Source organism: Aquarana catesbeiana, linkage group LG11 (assembly GCF_042186555.1).
Source record: "Aquarana catesbeiana isolate 2022-GZ linkage group LG11, ASM4218655v1, whole genome shotgun sequence".
In the NCBI taxonomy this organism is placed as follows: Eukaryota; Metazoa; Chordata; class Amphibia; order Anura; family Ranidae; genus Aquarana; species Aquarana catesbeiana.
The window spans coordinates 229,205,180-229,224,475 of NC_133334.1; the positions used below are offsets into that span (position 1 = coordinate 229,205,180).

Below are 19,296 nucleotides of genomic sequence, written 5' to 3' on the forward strand. Positions count from 1 at the left end.
ATGCTAAACTAGGGTGGAAGATGCATTATGTAATTGTATGCGGCAGAGTATTTGTAGAGGTGCCACCTGGTGCAGATTTTTAAAAATCAGGTTATATTATCCTGGCTAATATGGATCAGTCCTTCCATGGTTTATCCAGGAGCGCCAGTCTCAGGCAGTTGGGGATATTGTGATTTCCAGTGTTGGAGTTAGGTGTTTTTGACGTTGATGTTCTGGAAGACAGACGCATTAGCTGACGGTGGAAAATAACAGTTTTATTACTTATGCATAATTTCTCTTTCCAAGGTTACAAGTTACCAGCCAGTCCTAATTATCTTTTACCTAATCTCCTAGTGATGCCTTGGTAATATTCAAACAGCATGTATCAGTCAGTACTTATAGGTAATCTGTCAGAATAGCAATGTGGGAGTTGTCATTGCTGACTAGTGGTAAGCCACTGAGCTGGAACAAGCATATGCGTATCAATATATACAGTATCTCACAAAAGTGAGTACACCCCTCAAATTTTTGTAAATATTTCATTATATCTTTTCATGTGACAACACTGAAGAAATGACACTTGACTGTGACATACTGAAGCAGAGCATGATCCCCTCCCTTCAGAGATTGGGCCGCAGGGCAGTATTCCCACATAACGACCTCAAATACAACTCCAGGACGACCACTGCCTTGCTAAAGAAGCTGAGGGTAAAAGTGATGGAGTGGCCAAGCATGTCTCCAAACCTAAACCCTATTGAGCATCTGTGGGGCATCCTCAAATGGAAGGTGGAGGAGCGCAAGGTCGCTAACATCCACCAGATCTGTGATGTCATGGAGGAGTGGAAGAGGACTTCAGTGGCAACCTGTGAAGCTCTGCTGAACCCCATGCCCAAGAGGGTTAAGGCAGTGCTGGAAAATAATGGTGGTCACACAAAATATTGACACTTTGGGCCCAATTTGGACATTTTCACTTAGGGGTGTACTCACTTTTGTTGTCAGCGATTTAGACATTATTGGCTGTGTGTTGAGTTATTTTGAGGGGACAGCAAATATGCACTGTTATACAAGCTGTACACTCACTACTTTACATTGTAGCAAAGTGTCATTTCTTCAGTGTTGTCACATGAAAATATATAATAAAATTATTTCAAAAATGTGAGGGGTGTACTCACTTTTTGAGATACTGTATATATGTCGGCCCACAAAGTACTGGAGCACAGATGAGGATGATGGCCCTGAAGCATGTTTCCCTAAAAACAAGTCAGCAATGGCAGTTTCCACAGCTTTGTCCTGACAGGTTGCCCTTAAATATGAATTCCACTTTATATTGTGTTTTCAAACTATACAAGTATTTCAAAACTGCCACTTTGTAATAGCTGTGACAAATTACACACTTTTGTTATTGTTATCTGCAGCCTCAAACCCATCCTAAAGTTGTGAAAGTTTATTTCTGGTGTGTGACAGACGACAGGCATGGTGAAATGTTTCTTGTGTTTAGTGATGATTTACCAAAGGCAAAATGGAAATTGTAAATTCTGCTAAATTACAGTAATGCCGCGTACACACGAGTGGACTTTTCGACCGGACTGGTCCGACGGACCAAATCCGGCAGACAATCCGACCGTGAGTGGGCTCCATCAGACCTGCAGCGGACTTTTTCGGTCGAAAATCTGATGAACTTTAGATTTGGAACATTTGTCCGACGGACTTGAGTCCGGTCGAAAAATCCACTCGTCTGTATGCTAGTCCGACGGACGAAAATCGACGCTAGGGCAGCTATTCGCTACTGGCTACGACTTCCTTATTTTAGTCCAGTCGTATGTCATCACGTACGAATCCGTTGGACTTTGGTGTGATCATGTGTAGGCAAGTCCGTTCATTAGAAAGTCCGTCAATAGTCCATCGAAAGTCCGTCGGAAAGACTGTCGGACCTTTGTTGCCGAAAAGTCTGCCCCTGTGTACAGGGCACAAGTGATAGCATGAAAAATGTGCTGGAGGAGACTTTGATGTTTTTAACTATCAAGAGGTTCAGGAAAGTATGAGGAAATCTACCAGTAAAACATGAAATCTCTTTATAGTACACCCTTCACAGATTCACCGAGCCAAGCACAGCATTCCCTTTTCTGTCCTCCTCCATTACAGCATTATACCTATTACTAAATGACAGATGTGCCTTAATGTATTTTATCCAAGCCTTCTCTGTATGCCAAGCTGCAAGCACCGGCCAGAATAGCCCAGGGGTAGGCTTAAAGTGCTGCATGCAGGCCCTGGGCTACCAAGCGATCATGTCATATTATTTATGTTGAAATACATAACCATTGCTCTGTGTATGGCTTGCAGCACCTAGACAGTGGGACGCCATCCTATACTGCGTAAGTGGAATAGACAGATACAAATAGGTCTTTATGTTGATGCATGTGCCTCTTAATTAGATCTGAATACATTCATTTTCTCAATTTATGAAGGTGAAGGTTAATAGACCCATATATCAAATCTTTCCATAGAGCATTATCTTATGAGCATCATTGATCATCCCTATTATTTTCAATGTACCATTTTGATTTTAACCATCATTTCATTTTTCGTGGCAGCCAAAGAACAAGCTGTCTGTTGAGTATGAAAAGTACCTGTCTGTATTATAAAAAAGTATTAAGAAAAATGTTTTAGATCATGAGTAAAAAAGAACAAGAGAGGCACTATAATCATTTTAAGACACATAATTGAGCAAAATATTTGTACCCAAGTTTCAAACTTTATATGGAATGGAAGGCAGGTGAGACAAACCTCTGATGTCTCATTAAAGAGAACCAATCTTTGAGGCTGGGTTCACACTTATGCGAATTGGATGCCGATTTTCCCGCATCCAATTCGCGTGACCGGCTCGCAATTGAGCACATCTCCGGGGCGGCTGCAGAGCGGATTGCACAGGGGTCCTGTGCGTCTTTGGCCCTGTTTTAGGTCCGAATTCAGGGAAAAAAATTTGGGCCCGATTTGTCCCTGAAAAGGTGAACAGGGACGCACCGAACCCCTGCTGTGAGCCGCATGCGAATTAAATGTGAACCCAGTCTTAAAAAAATAAAAATAAAGTTACACCCTATTCCTAATCCCCCTTAAAAAAATGTTCAAGACAAGTAACCGCAAATTCTTCAGAATACACTAGAGGAAATATTCTATGTATGCTTGTAAAATTGACTTATATCACGAATTGTACTTTTTTTTTTTTTTCATTACACCTCTTTTTGTAATGTAAAAATTGATAACAAAATAAAATAAACTGTTATTTGGAAAAAAAAAATGTTCAGCCCACCCCCACGTACACACAAATGTAAAGCAGCTTTCGGGGGCATCTGCGTATGAAAACGTCACTTGTGATACATATGTTATATATTGCCATGCATGGCAATATTCACGGTAACCTCTAAACTGATTATCTGTAGGGACTTTTAAAGTTTCACCTATGGAAAATATAGGAGACTAAAGTTTTTTGTCAATTTGCAGTCATGCCCAAGTTTAAAGCTTGAAATGTTGGGTATCTATTTGCTCGGTTCAACCTTTTTTTTTATAGTTTAGACAAAAAATTGCATTTGTGTCCCCTAAAATTAAATGTAGAATATTTTTACAGAAAATTTGATTTGATAGACTGTTGCGCAAATATCGTGTGAGATACAAAATTGGAACTTCCACCATGTTATTCTCCAGGGTGTCTCCTTTTAGAAAATGTATCATGTTTGGGAGTTTTAACTATTCTTCGGGCCTATAAAGATTTTTTTAATATGTGTGAAAAAAAACAAAAATGGAACTGGCAGTGAAAGGAATGAATATCATTTTTAGATGACCTGACCCTTTAAGATGTAGAAAGAACCATTATGGGTCCTGTCTTGTCAATATTCCTATCGCACACCTTCCTGGAAACAAGGCTCATCAGTAATGGGTACTGCAGCGATTACCAGCTGGATACCGGATAAACAAAGTCAATGTACATATTCACCAGCACACCAGGGATCTTCAGTTATCGTCCAAAGGTTTTTATTGCAGAAAGATCACATCACAAAGACAAGTGCAATGTTTTGGAGCCATGCAGGACCTCTTTCGTCAGGCATGTGACACATCACATGCCTGACAAAAAAAAAAAAACCTTTGGACGATAACTGAAGATCCCTGGTGTGCTGGCGAATATGTACATTGCCATTATGGGTCCTAACACCCACCTTTTGCCAGCTTTATACTGTTCTATCTCTGATCCAGCAAGATATTGCCAATGAGGTTACATAGCCCGTTGTCAAATTCCTCCAACCTGGGCCTCCCTATGCAGTTTACCCTCTCATTCGTTCATATGGAGTGTTTGTAGGCCATGCTCTGGTGATTTCAAACTCCACATAGGATTGAATAGAAGTGCTCAGAAGATTTGGACAAGTGACTGTGGGACTTTATTAACAATATCTTGCTGGATCAGAAACAGGTCAGTTTAAAGTAGAAGTCCAGTCAAATCTTAACTATACTTAAACCTGCCCCTATCCCCATTCTAAGCCTATTCTACCTACCCTGTAAAGAAAAGATGCTTATACTTACCTATTCTAAAGGTGCTCCAGTCTGGTCACATGATCTCCCAGCATCCAGCTTGAGTGAAAAGCAGAGATCGCTGACAACAGCTGCAGAGCCTGGACGATGACGACACCCATAGGCTTACTACAGGGCTACTACTATACCAACTATACTTACCAACAATGGATGCCCTATAGCAGTGATGGTGAACCTTGGCACCCTAGACGTTTTGGAACTACATTTCCCATGATGCTCAACTACACTGCAAAGTGCTTGAGCATCATGGGAAATGTAGTTTCAAAACATCTGGGGTGCCAAGGTTTGCCATCACTGCTATAGGGCATCCATTGTTGGCTGTCACTCCTCCACACTGAAGCTGCCACTGGGAGCCGGTCATGTGACCAGACTGGAGCACCCTCAGAATAGGTAAATATAGACATCTTTCCTTTACAGGGTAGTTAGAATAAAATTTAGAAGGGTGTGGGAGCAGGTTTAAGTATAGTTAGTATTTGACTGGACTTTTAGACTAGGGAGGTAGAGTGAGGGCTGGTGTCAGGAAAAGGTACAAAGCAATGGCTTTTGAAAATGTGATTGGTTATGAAAGTTCCCTTGTTGTATGTTTGCATGTATTTTTTCTTCTTTAAATAATAGTGTGTGAGGCCTTTGAGTATGTGTATCTGCCATACACAACTGGGGATGCACTAACTTTGAATAATGCTAAATTTAGTAGCCTTTTTTTATATGCATTTAGGGGTCACTGCTAACTGAACAGATAAATCTTTTTTTGTCCTTCACTCTACTGAAGCTGAGAGCATTTGTCTGTTACTATTACCTTCATTTTATTATAATGTCATTTTTGTGCATTTGAAATGCTTATCTTTCCAAAAATAAATGGTATTGGCAATAAAATATGATAGTGCAATATACTATCAGGCATACTTAAAGGAAAAGGTTCCATTCCTGCATATGATACTTGCACAGTCGTAATCATTTACAGATGTTTATACTCAGGATCTTGTTGACAGAAAGATCCTGAGTAAAATGTTCCTTGAAGACCTTGCGTAAACATGCGCGTGTGTATACATAGTAAAATCCTTCTTCATCCTCTTCCAGTTGTTAGCATTGCAGTACATGTACACATTAGGATTGCCACCTTTTCTTCAAGCCAAACCCGAACACATTAGCAGCGGCATTTTTTTTGGGGGGGGGGTATACGTTATAAGATTGTAAAGGACCTGGGACACTTTTGGTGGTAGTAATGTGGCACATAGCGCGCTGCAGCAAACAGTGCGTGTGGCTGAATTTTGAGTGCTATGCATGGAATGAAGGGGGGCAGAAATATTTAATGTACAAAATGCAGGGGTCAGATATGTCCTGGGGAGAGGGCTACTGCTAGCAGGGGGTGGGGGGAGTTAGATATGTGCTGGGGCAAGTCTTTGGGAGGGGAGAGGGCTAGTGCTTACAGGGGTTTGGATGTGTGCTCAGGGATGCTTTGGGAGGGGAGAGGGTTAGAGCTAGCAAGGGGGCTTGGATGTGTGCTGGGGGGGCACATTGGGAGGGGAGAGAACTCGTGCTAGCGGGGGGGTCAGATATGTGCCAGGGGTATGCTTTGGGAGGGGAGAGAGCTAGAGCTAGCAAGGGGGGTGGTGGCTTGGATATGAGCTTGGGGATGCTTTAGGAGGGGAGAGGACTTGTGCTAGTGGGGGTGGTGAGATATGTGCTAGGGGGACGCTTACGGAGGGGAGAGAACTAGAGCTAGCAAGGAGGGGTCAGATATGTGCTGGGGGGGTGCTTTGGGAGGGGAGAGGGCTAGTGCAAGATGGGTGTGGGGGGGTCGGATATGTGCTGGGGGCGCTTTGGGGGGTAGGATATGTGCTGGGGGGTGCTTTTAGAGGTGTCACTTTCAGTGCAGTCCGGTGTGAATGATGTGTCCAGGTCTGGGGCAGATGAAACCCCAAACACATCATTCCAAAACTAGACTTTCTGAGAGAAAACTGGATAGGTGGCAACCCTAATATACATATTGTACATGCATATACACACGTATGCACATAAATGACTGCACTCAAATGTAACGTTTTCTATTTTTATTTTACGCCTCTGTACTCATTGCTGTATTACTGATCTTTACGCAACTGTTCAATAGGCAACAATGCATCTGTGTTCAGATCAGTAAAAAACATTTACTCCCATATGCAAGAGGCCTAATATGTGTAAGTTAATAAAAATGATTTACCATTTTTTTATTATTAATTTTACAAATAAGCATTTCATATAACATATATAAACATAATAATAAAGCCCAGCTCCACTGGCTTTGTGACTGCTTCTAATGGAAAATCCATTAATCTGCAAAGGGCAGCAGATGGAGGGGAGGTGTCCTCACTATACCTTATCAGTTGTATGTGTGTCCGTGTGTGTGTGTTGTAAATAGCCCAAAATAATAGGAGGGTGAAATAAAGTTTATTCACAGCATAGTAATACATTACTCCCCAGATCCAATGGAGAACAGTGCATCACCTAATTGTTTACCATACTGAAATTATTTTATACGATTTAATGTGTTAGTTGAATGTTTTAAATGTTTTTAGTCCTGAACATAATAATTGAATTAAGCGGTAAATAAGCCTCCTAATACAGCATAGATTTTATTCAAATTCAGAATACATTATTAATCCCAAAGGGAAATGATTAAGATACAGTTACATTCAACGAAAACAACACAAAATCACAATAACAACAAATAAAATGACCAATTAATACCAAATAAAACGAATTAATACTATACTCTAATAAACCATACCATCCTAATAAAATACTTTATAGAAAAAATAACACAGATTGAAAAATAATAGAAAATCATATATGTAATTGTTCATATGTAATCAGCAAATATGGCAACATTTATGATAAAGTCATGGAAACTAAGAGAACCCCCCAAAAAATAAGTGTTGAGGATTAGATCTATCCCCACTAATGACTGAAATGTATTGTAGCTAAGAGCGCTGGGTCCACAAAAATGGGCCCCCAACGTGTTGAATGTAGACCAGGTCGTAGTTTACATATTAGTTCTGGAGGGACTCCTTTGGAGTTCCGTCCATGGATGCGCAATCCATCTGAGAAAGCGATCTCTGCCCTCAATTGATGGATTTGTCCTAGCCATCTAAGCACCTTGACTAACTTGATCCGCACCACTGCGATTGTCTTTAATGGACATCGATTGTCTTCTTCTGATACCGTTAGGCCTGAAGAGCCTATTGTTTTCTCCTTGAAGAAGGGCCAATTCTATGCCTCTCTTCAACCTTGAATCTATTTCTAATGCTTGTGGTACTTCAAACACTTTAGTTTGGATATGCCAGAAGGATGATGTTCTAACCCAGATGCAAAGGTGCAGACCTCTGTATAGTGCGGAGGAAGAGACTAGAGCCATTTTGCCTAATAATTTCAGCTACAAGGTAGTTTATGGCTTGACACTTGATATCTGAGATCCTTCTAGACCTATTAGCCATACAAAATACTTCTTCAGTGTTACTGGCTATATTGAGGATGTCTTATCCCTCTGAATGGAGAGTGAGACAATGTGTCCCACACTATTTGGAAGACCCCAGGGGGGAAAGAACAATCTGCCCAGGTCTTTCGGAATTGGTTTGACAAGATATGCAACAGTTACTGGATCCCAGAGAGTGAGGACACGACCGACCCTCATCTATCCTTTAATGCCGTCTTTAGGCTTACTTGTATACAATTCAATCCTTACAGCAGGGAACAGAGGATTCCATCCCTTAAATTCTGTAGGGTTTCCTCGGATCTAATGTACTTGAAGTTTGGAGTAGGCACCCTGACCTCCATAAGATTTCAAACACTTAAAGTGAGACCTCCGGGTAAGCCTTCACTTCTTGGTCTCCAGCATCTAGATATAACTTGTCTGAATTTGGAAGATACCGTTGGCCATGCTGTATGAAGTGTTGGATCTCAGGAAGGAGAATAGGAGGTTCTTGGATCTGAGACTGTACCCGCGGATATCATGGCCTGCAAGCACCGGGCAATTATTGTCCTTATCACCACTGAACAACTCCGGATAAGGATCCTGGAGACTATTAGGTTTGTTCAATATACATATTGGCTAATCTGCAGACCCAGCTGGATGTCAGTAGTTTCACTGCTTCAACCTCTGGGAAGCCACCAAGGTTACTGTCAGATCAATATCCTGATAGCCTTATTTGTTGCCGATCCCTTGACTGGCTTGTTGGTGTGGAGACCATCCAACGGCTTTGTACCTTACGCCATCTGGCAGGAAGTTCTAGAAAACCCGAACCTAAAGGGCTGGCAGACCTGACTGGGAGATACCTCTGAAAGAAGTTGACTAGTCTTGCATTCCTTCTCGACAGCGAAGATAGGACTTCCCCATTTTTCTGAGTCTTTGCAGCATAGCTGAGGCTCTCTTTGTTGCGTTTTCGGAAGGACTTCAGTCTGCGACCACTGCAACTCTGACTTTGGACACCTTGTCCTCCATTGGTATCAAAAACCGACAAGTAATAGATTGTGATGATTGGTATGCCTAGTAGCTGATAAGCTGAAAGATTAGCTAGCTTACCTACCTCCCCAAAAGGGACTTGTCTCCTCTGTGGTGTCACTGTTCCTGGTGCAGGAAGCAAGTCTTCCCTTACTACAAAACCAGCTAATACAGTTGTCATCCTTCCCTTGGGCCTCCATATGGGTTACTACAGGCTACTTCTTTACCCTTTTGCGACCCTGGGATCCAACCAATGGGAAAGAGCTATAATTTGTTCAAGTGAGATACTTATACTGTTGCTCTCTCTGAGAGTAACTCTACTATATTCTTCAGAGATTCAGAACTGCTTCCAGGTAGGTCATTGCTGTAATGAGACTAGTTGGTCTCTTGATGATGGCTCCTCCCAATTTGATCAGAGTCTGAACTAGAACTTTTTTCCCAGGACCTGGAAGACATTGCGCCAGGCTGTTACCCATACAAAGCTCACGAGAAGTCCTTGTTCCCGCAAGACGGCCACTACTGGACCCAATATCCTGGGAAATGCCTGGAGTTTTTGGAAAGGCCACAGTCTGTCAGATGAACTCGTAGTGAACTCTCGAAGTGTGTATACAGTATACACACACACACCTGCTAGGTCTAAAGACAATCTACAATCAGCCTAGGTTTCCGCTATTGCGACCTTAAAGTCGAGCAATTTTGCTGCAACTGACTTGAAGCAATGCCTGTGTATTCTGGAGGTGCATGGCCCCAAGTCGCATCAAAGTGGGATCAAAGTAGTGCAGGGACTACTTTGAAGTTGCTGCGATTTGAAGTCGCACCGCTATGAACGGTACTCCTTGGAAATCATGGGGTACAATTTGTGGAAGCTAAGCCCTACTGATGGCTGGAGAGATTGATTGCAACTATGCCATATGCTGTTTTGGATCCTAATCCTTCTGCTTGTTGACCAAGTCTTAATTTGACTAAAGAACATGCAGTCATAACCCTTGTGCTCTAATGCGTCATGGAGAGAATGCAATGAGTTGGAGGAGAGGAATGAAAATTCCAATGCCGTCCTTAATGCACAAGACCCCTGAATCCTTAGCTTAAATTTACATATAATTCTGTCAGCTGACCCTACTGGGCGACTTGGGTAGACTTGGGTTTAGGCAGACAAATAAAGATGATTGTTGATTCTTTATTCTCCTGTATAGTTTTCCGAGGTTTAACCTGTTATTCAATCTTTGTTACCTTGCCTTTTGGCTATCCTCTGGTCATTGGCGATTAACATAGGGGATTAATCCCCCTTCTAGATATCACCAGATCCGACTTGAACAGTCACCACTCTGACTTAAAAGCGGTATGTGATACTTGTGGGATGAGCCATAAGGGTTAACTGACCACAACGGACTACCAAATAAACAGCACACAGTCTTGTATCCACAGTGGCTGAACTGCATCACTGGCTACTTTCTTTTCACTCTAGGATCAGCTATCATAGAGAGTTTATCACTGGCCAGAGCTCTGCTTTCATCTTGTCTGGGATCCTGACAGTCTGGCTACCGAAGTGAGCTCAACCGCAGGTCACAAAACACTACTTAATAGTAGTATGAACCTTCTTTATGTCCAGATCCATTCGCTGTCCCAGGGCCTCTGCAAAGGATATTGTTTTTCTGCTGGCAGAATGGCACCCCTGGCTAATCTGATGAAGCCTGTTTGGCCGGCTGCTTTTGAGGCAGAGGTACCCTTTAAAGGACTTAGTTGTTTGATTAGCTCAGTACCTGAACATTATTGAATAGAGATCCACACAGTCAGTTTGGACAGAGTTAAAACATCCACTTTCTGCTTCTGATATGCCAACTTGCCATAGCAACTTCCTAGAAGCAAGATAAGGCTGACCCATCTGGCCAGTCTGATAAAGACTCCCGGCCAACTGCTTCTGAGGTAGAGGTTGCCTTTAAATAAACGCATCTGTTTGATTATTATTATTGCTTATTATTATTAATGGTATTGTCTTGGGTGTTTTGGCCACTGCACAGGAACACAGGTAAACCACACCGATACCACTGAATCTGGATTCGTGGGAAGATGGCATTATACTATGTGTCCTCTAGGGTTGTAAAGTTTTCAAAGTGACATTCAAATAGAAGGCTGATAAAAAATATTATTTTAGGCTTTACTAGTAAATTGACCACTGTAGACAAATGAATTACAATGAAATTCCTAATCTAATATTTAGTGTGAGTTGAGTTCCAGTCTTAACTTCAAGCCAGAATCCGCAAGCCCATCTTTGTAAATATATCCTGAGAGACTCTGGAGGGAGTCTCAGATGTGCGTCATGTTAAGGTCCTTTAATTCTTCAGGCAGATATCCCACGGTGACTGCTGTGCGAAGCCCACCTGCTCATTGATTGATTTGCCTCTCTAAAAAGGGAAGAGACGTGCCTGAAAGGAAGTTCAAGCTCTAGGTGTTTAATGTGTGGCATATAGCATCAAGGTGACGTGGGAGTGTGAGTGGTCAGCTATTTTAAAGTATTTCCGTTATCTTTGTGATTGTCAGTGCTTTAGGAAAAAACAGGAACAGAGCAGGCTAGTTCTTATACAAAACAGATAATTTCATCACAACCAACGAAATATATGCTTTGATCCATCTGGAGCGAATTATAGATCATTAAAGAAAATGCCCCATAGAATTACAGCACACTTATTTAATTTGTTTCACGATTATCAAAGGGCTTTTCTCCTCAAGGCCCATCAGAATAAGTACATGGAAGCTGCCAATGCTGCAATGTTTTAAAAGTCGTAAGCTTTTTTCCATCCTTCACTGAAGTAATTGGTACAATAAATATTATTCGAAGGGGATTACGGAGCCCCTCTATTTATTGCACCTATGTATTAACTTGTCTATTCCTATAGTTAGCTAATCTATTAAAACTCTGATCACATGTTATCGTTGATATCACAATAATACAGTTAGCTATGAAACCAAGTACGCTGCTTAATAAAACAAAGTCTTATTTATTTCCCAAGAAAATAGGAAACGCTAACATGAAAATACTAGAGAAAGAAAGATATTACAAACATATACCAACAGAACACATAATACAAGAATATCAAATATACTTATCACAATGTTTTCCTCGAGGCTTTGTATCGTCAGGCTGGGCTCAGATGGCAAAGAGAGAAAGCAATGCGGCTCAGAGAGCCACCAGGCTTGAACCAAGAGTGAAAAAGGGTCGAGAGGGATAGCTCTCTAACTTGTTCAGTCCTTTATATTTCAATCATACACCATCCAGATTCAACCCCATTGCCATCCCATCTAGACTTTTGATGAATCACATACTTATAGGGCAGTCCTCCCCAATATACTATATTACTGTCCGTCCTGCTGTATTGGTCTCTAGGGGCAGCATTGTCCATGTCTATGTATCCTGGTCAATCTTCAATGCCTTTGATCTTTTGATCTTCTGTAGCAGGACATTCATCAATCATTCTGTCAGCTATGGTCCCTTTCAAGTTTGCGTTATAACAACAGATGGTCCGGAGCCTTGATGAAGGCCTGATCTCTACAAAGCTTTGATGTGCAACTTGTTACATTCCAACTTGGGGCCATCAGCCTGTATCAACCAGGGAATTAAATACCAGAAATATGATATTAAACCATGTTGCCTTCCAACATTCACTAACTGGTGGATTAAGTTGGGTATACGGGTATACATTAGTAAAATTCATACAAAAATTCTTAGGAAAATTCTCTGAAAATTCCAGTGTCGGTTAAAAGCCTTTGCTTGCTTTTAACATCAATTTTAGAATGAATGGACTTTACCAAATGAAAACCACCAATCTGCACTGTTAGAAATTAGTATATTCAAGAGAAATTTTCTACCCTGCTCCTTCAAATTTTCTCGTCACTGCGGTGAAAAATGAATGTTGATTTGACCCCACTAATAATTAGAAAAACAAGCAAATGTTCTTGCAATGCTCATACAATGTAAAATGTGGAACTAAATTCTACTAGTGTATACTGAGCTTTTAATGGGTAACTCCACTTTCGAGGGGAAAAAAATAGCAAATAAAGAAAAAATAATATAGCGTGCACAGTTGCGATACAAGTCATATTGTAATTGAATGTTATTAAAAATGACCTTTCCTTTTCAATCTGCAGCCGCTGTAATTTTTTATAAATGCAATAGGGTTACATAGAGTTGTTCTGTACACTGAATGTGTACTGACCATTCCCCAAAAACATAATTTCCTGCTTGTGTAATCGGTTCATCAATTTTCCCAGAAGTCTGCTTAACCACTTCCCGCCCGGCCCATAGCAGATGACGGCCGGGCGGTGGTTCAGTTATCCTGACTGGGCGTCATATGACGTCCAGCAGGATAACATGCCACCACGCGCCCACGGGGGCGCGCATCGCGGCGATCGGTGGAGCGGTGTGTCAGTCTGACACACCGCTCCACCGACCTTGGTAAAGAGCCTCCGGCGGAGGCTCTTTACCACGTGATCAGCCGTGTCCAATCACGGCTGATCACGATGTCAATAGGAAGAGTCGATGATCAGCTTTTCCTCACTCGCGTCTGACAGACGCGAGTAGAGGAGAGGCGATCGGCAGCTCTCCTGGCAGGGGGGTCTGCGCTGATTATTTATCAGCGTAGCCCCCCCTCGGATGCCCGCACTGGACCAACAGGGAAGCCGCCAGGACCACCAGGGAGCCGGGCAACATGTGGATGGCCAGGTATGTACCCCATGGCCATCCACATGTGCCCAATCTGTGCCAATCAGTGCCCACAAATGGACCCTGACTGGCACCATGTTAAATCAGGGATGTCCAGCAATGCCACCCATCAATGTGATCAGTGCCACCAATCAGTGTCAACAGTGCCACCCGTCAGTGTCCATCTGTGCCACCTATCAGTGCCCATCCGTGCCCACCAGTGCCCACCTATCAGCGCCCATCTGTGCCACCTATCAGTGCCACCCATAAGTACCCATCAGTGCCACCCATAAGTACCCATCAATGCCACCTATGAGTGCCCATCAGTGCCGCCTATGAGTGCCCATCGGTGCCACCTATGAGTGCCCATCAGTGCTGCATACCAGTGCCACCTATCAGTGCCCATCATCAGTGCCCATCAGTGCCACCTCATCAGTGCCACCTCATTTGTGCCACCTCATCGGTGCCCATCAGTGCCGTCGTATCAGTGCCCGTCAGTGCAGCCATATCAGTGCCCGTCATTGAAGAAGAAAACGTACTTATTTACAAAAAATTTTAACAGAAACAAAGAAAAACTTGTTTTTTTTTTTAATTTTTGGTCTTTTTTTATTTGTTGCTCAAAAAATAAAAACCGCAGAGGTGATCAAATACCACCAAAAGAAAGCTCTATTTGTGGGAACAAAATGATAAAAAATTTGTTTGGGTACAGTGTTGCATGACCGCGCAATTGTCATTCAAATTGCGACAGCGCTGAAAGCTGAAAATTGGCCTGGGCGGGAAGGTGTCTAAGTGCCTGGTATTGAAGTGGTTAAGATACAAGCCAGATTTCAGGTATCCCCTGCAACAAAAATGTCTTTTTTGGTGAGATACTCCCAATTGGAACACATCTAAAGGGATGCAGGCCCAGCAGCTTTCCTCATTAGTGCCATGCAGCTGCACAGCTGACAGATAATTATGAAACCACTCCCATTAGACCCACGTAGCCCAGAGGCACAGACAAACACACACGGATTTCTTCAGAATGACAAAAGGTAGGAATCTGCAACAAAGGTTGTTAAAATCCCTACAATGTACATTTTTTTCTCAACAAAAGTGGAATTACGCTTTAATTACCTAGAGCAAGAGTGTTCCTATCTGGGTGTCTGGACATTTAATGTGTTTGTTTTTGGACAGTAAATTAAGGATATTTTTGAATATTGAGCCTACCCCCCAGTTGCAAAAATAAAAGTTCAACACAAAAAATTCCTCTGCAAAGGATAGTTAATACTCACCTTTCCCACTGTCCACACCACCAATCTGCACTGTTATGTAAAACTTCCACTGTAATGAGAAACTCTTCAGAGTTCAACATTTTGGGCAGTGTTGATGTCCTGGGCCCACATTGCGCTCAGTGGTTCAAATACATTCAAGGACCCCAAAATACATTTAACAGCTGTAAGCCTCAACCCAGGGGCAAATGTACCCACCTTTTACCCTATAGATCTACTGTACCTGTGATAATTCATTCTGCAGCCTGTATCTATAGATAAGATTTTAGTTGGCTTTACTAGACTGAGGAGTCTGATCTGTGCTTGGTTGCTACAGTATTTAACAGAATGTATTTATGTATGTACAGTATCATAGCTGCCAACTGACCCTGATTTTGAGGGACTGTCCCTGATTTGGAGTCTCTCTGTCCCTCTTTCCTCCTCATCTGTCCCTTGTTTTGATCTGATCTATATAGTTGTATATAAAATGCACTATTTATCTTTCAAAAAGTGTTTCCCAGTGGTAAACCTTTCATCCAATTTCTAAATTGCGGCATTTGTACATTTCAGAAGCCAATATAAAGGAATAGTAGTTGTAAAAAAATACTTGTAGGTTTAACTAACTTTTTTATTTGTACAATTCTCCTTTAAAGCGGGGGTCCACTCAAATGTTTAACTTAATCTTAGCCCCTTCAGTTAATTGCATAGATGTTCAAATGCCACACGAAAAAAATTTTTATCGCTGTAATTACCTTTATATTGTACTTTATTGTGGCACTTCCCGTCTCTCCTCCCATGGGAGTAGGCGTGTTTATTGCCTTTCCCCGGCGCCGCACTGTCTCCTGGGAGCTTAGTGTCAGGCTTCCCAAGATTCAGTGGGGAAACAATGATCATGCACGTGAACAAGCTGTGAATGAACAGCATTCATCGCATCCAGGAAATCAATGCTTGTGGGCTTCACATGCCCACAAGCAAGATGGAAACAGCCAGCATCACATTTTTTAAGTTATTCTTCAGTACGAAAACAGACAGGTGGAAATATTACACCCAAACTGTGAGTATTATTTTGGGATTAGCAAAGTGTCTCAATGACCTAAAAAAAAAAAAGAAAAAAAAGATTGGTCGCCGGACTCCCGCTTTAAGGCATGGCAGGGGGTGTGTCCTATGCCTACATACTTTTGCTAATAGGTGTCCCTCATTCCCATCTCAAAAGCTTAGGAGGTATGCAGTATACACATTTTTTTCAGCGCAGCATGTTATTAAAGACCATCCTCCCCAAAACATGTTTCAGCTTCCGGTGGAAGGAGTTGAGTGATCCACTAGCCCGTTCTTTCTTCTGGGAACTTCAAGATCTTCCCACAGTGATTTATATCTTCACATTCTTAAAAAAAAATGTGTTTTCCTTTATTCATTTATTTCAAATTGTTGAGCATCCTGTATATTTTTTGATTGGAGATCTCTACAATGAATACTCTACAAGAAATACAGTAATAGGCCACTAAGGGATTTGATTTGTTAGCAACCAATAATAAACTAAAAAAATCAGTTTTGGGTGAACTTTTTATAATTGCTCATATTCTTTAGACACGTATGAGCTCTCAGAGTCTAGACAGAAAAGAGTAATATTTAATCAATGTCTTTGTTCATAACTCAGTCCCTGCAGAGGGCCATCATAATTGATTGCCTTGAGATATTGTCATAAACATCAGGATGACCTGCACTGCGAAACTGATGATGTTTTGCATCTTACAATGATTTTAATAACAATACCCTGCTCTCAGATCTAATAGCTTATTTGTTAACATTTTAATTTAATTTTAAGAGATGCATTAATGATGGATATTAGTATTTAAAATATAATGCATACCTCCCAACCCAACTGAGATGAGAAAGAGGGACACCTTTTAGAACAATGTAGTTGAGCAAAGGACATATCCCTGCCACTCCCCAAGTTACCTGAACCATGAACATCATTGGTCACTGATTCTTCAAAATAGCAAATGCAATAATTTGGATGTTTAATGTACAGTAGTGTAACATTTTTTTTTAGTTATAAAAAATACAGGTATGGATATTTTTACAGAGGTACATTGGTCCAGCTTGGATATACCATACTTGTGGGATTCATTGAGAAAATGCAGTTTTCCCTGAATGGCTCCATACTGAATGGGCAACCTCCTGCTTTGGCATGGGACCCAGATGCTATTGCAGATCACCAGAGTAGCAGTGTCTACTACAGTGATTTCTAGCTTCCATACATGGGTCGAATTTTGAAAGAATTTTCTTTCAAAAATCTCATATAAGAATTTTCGTTTGAATTTTGCACCCTTAGTGGGCTGCAGCAACAGCCAATTTTTGCACGGCCATCGAATTTGAGTAATCGGGCATGTTGGAATTTTTTTGAAAAACAAACAATTTTCTAATCAATGATAGGAGAATCGTGCGAGAAATATAAATCGAAAAAGAAATGCGCAAGAGTCCAAGAAAAGAAAATTCCTGGAAAGAAAGGAAGATTCCCAGCCACGAAAATTCTTTTCTGTAGCACCATGAGGTGAAATTGATGGCTTGGTTGATCGAATTTTGAAATCAATGGTGGCGTCATCGGATTCAAAACACACAAAATTTCTGATTTTCAAAAGAAGATTCTTTCGAAATACGACCCATGTATGGCCAGCTTTACATTGGTCCAAGTTGTGTTAAAGTATACATAAAGTATACATACCTGAAATCCTTCTTTAACCCTTTCATGCCTAAGCCTATTTCTGATCTCCTTTAGGATAACAGCCTGCAGCTGCAGGCATCACCCCAGTTTAACTCCTTCAAGCCATAAACGCAAATTTGCGAACTGTCGGCACGAAGGGGTTAAATAATTTGTTTTGATAGCATTCTATATATCAGACCAAAAAGAGGGACAACTGAGCAGAAAAGAACAATAGAGGAATATACTGTATACAGTTGTGCTCAAAAGTTTGCATAACCTGGCAGAAATTGTGACATTTTGGCATTAATATTGAAAATATGATTGACCATGCCAAAAAAATGTATTTTATTTAAAGATAGCAATCACATGAAGCCATTTATTATCACATAGTTTTTTGTATCATTTTTAAATCATATTGATAACAGAAATCACCAAAAATGGCCCTAATAAAAAGTTTACATATCCTGGAATGTTTGGCCTTGGTACATACACAGAAGGTGGCACACACAGGTTAAAATGGCAATTAAAGGTTGATTTTCCACATTTGTGGCTTTTTAAGTCACAATTAGTGTTTGTCTATAAATAGTCAATGTGTTTCTTAGCTCTTACATGGATGCACTAAGCAGGCTAGACACTGAGCCATAAGGAGGTATAAAAGAATAGTCAAAAGACCTGCGTAACAAGAATGGAACGTTACAAAGATGGAAAAGGATATAAAAAGATATCCAAAGCCTTGAATATTCCAGTCAGTACTGTTCAGTCACTTAATAAGAAGTGGAAAATATGGGGATCTCTTGATACCAAGCCAAGGTCAGGTAGATCAAGAAAGATTTCACTAGCTTAAGCTATATGGGCGAGCATAGGATATTTTGTTTGTTCGGGATGCTTCTATCTTCTTTTGTTTACTAATAAATGGTACACACTTTGAGAGCTGTATGTTTTCAATTCTTTGTGTTATAGTTAGTCTAACCTTGTTTACTATGCTTGATATCACATTCATTGTGCAGTTGAGTTACCCTATCTCAATGTATAACCTGTACCTGGTTCTTTGGGTATGCGCTACCCTTTACAACTGTTTACAGTATATCTTATTTTATTTTATGCACAATAAAAATATTTTATATATATAATCTGCATAAATAGACAGGGGAAAGACCCTGTGGCTCGGCATAGCCTATAAGATAAGTTTGCTAGTTCTGTTTGTTTTTTTTAGATGTTTTCCGGGATAACCACCCACTAGTAACACAGAGTGCCCCCCATTGGATCATCCAGTAACTCTAATGTTCTCTCTCTAGTAGGAGCTACAATTTAAAATGTTATCTGCAATGCCACCTTCTATTGTCTCCTGAACTCTTGGACCTGGTCTATGTATATGTTTGGAGCTTTCAAAATACCAGTAGCAAATACTTATAATGAACAATGTTTTAGATCAATGTTTTGTAGATGCAGGTAATGGATTTTTACTATGTCTTTAGTTGCTATCACCAAGGACCACGTCTATCACTGTTTACTTAGAATGCTAACAATGGTTACTATATATGCCAATGGCAACACAAATGATCTGCCTTTACCAGGGCTGTGTTTAAATCGGTTTGTATAGTATTGTAGAACAACTGGA

At 41.0% G+C, this 19,296-nt stretch overlaps 1 protein-coding gene across 2 annotated transcripts in view; it reads left to right on the top strand.

Moving 5' to 3' along the window:
• Nucleotides 1-19,296, top strand: part of SMPD3 (sphingomyelin phosphodiesterase 3) — a 319,999-nt gene that overhangs the window by 251,994 nt on the left and 48,709 nt on the right. The gene's annotated exons all lie outside the window — the stretch shown is intronic.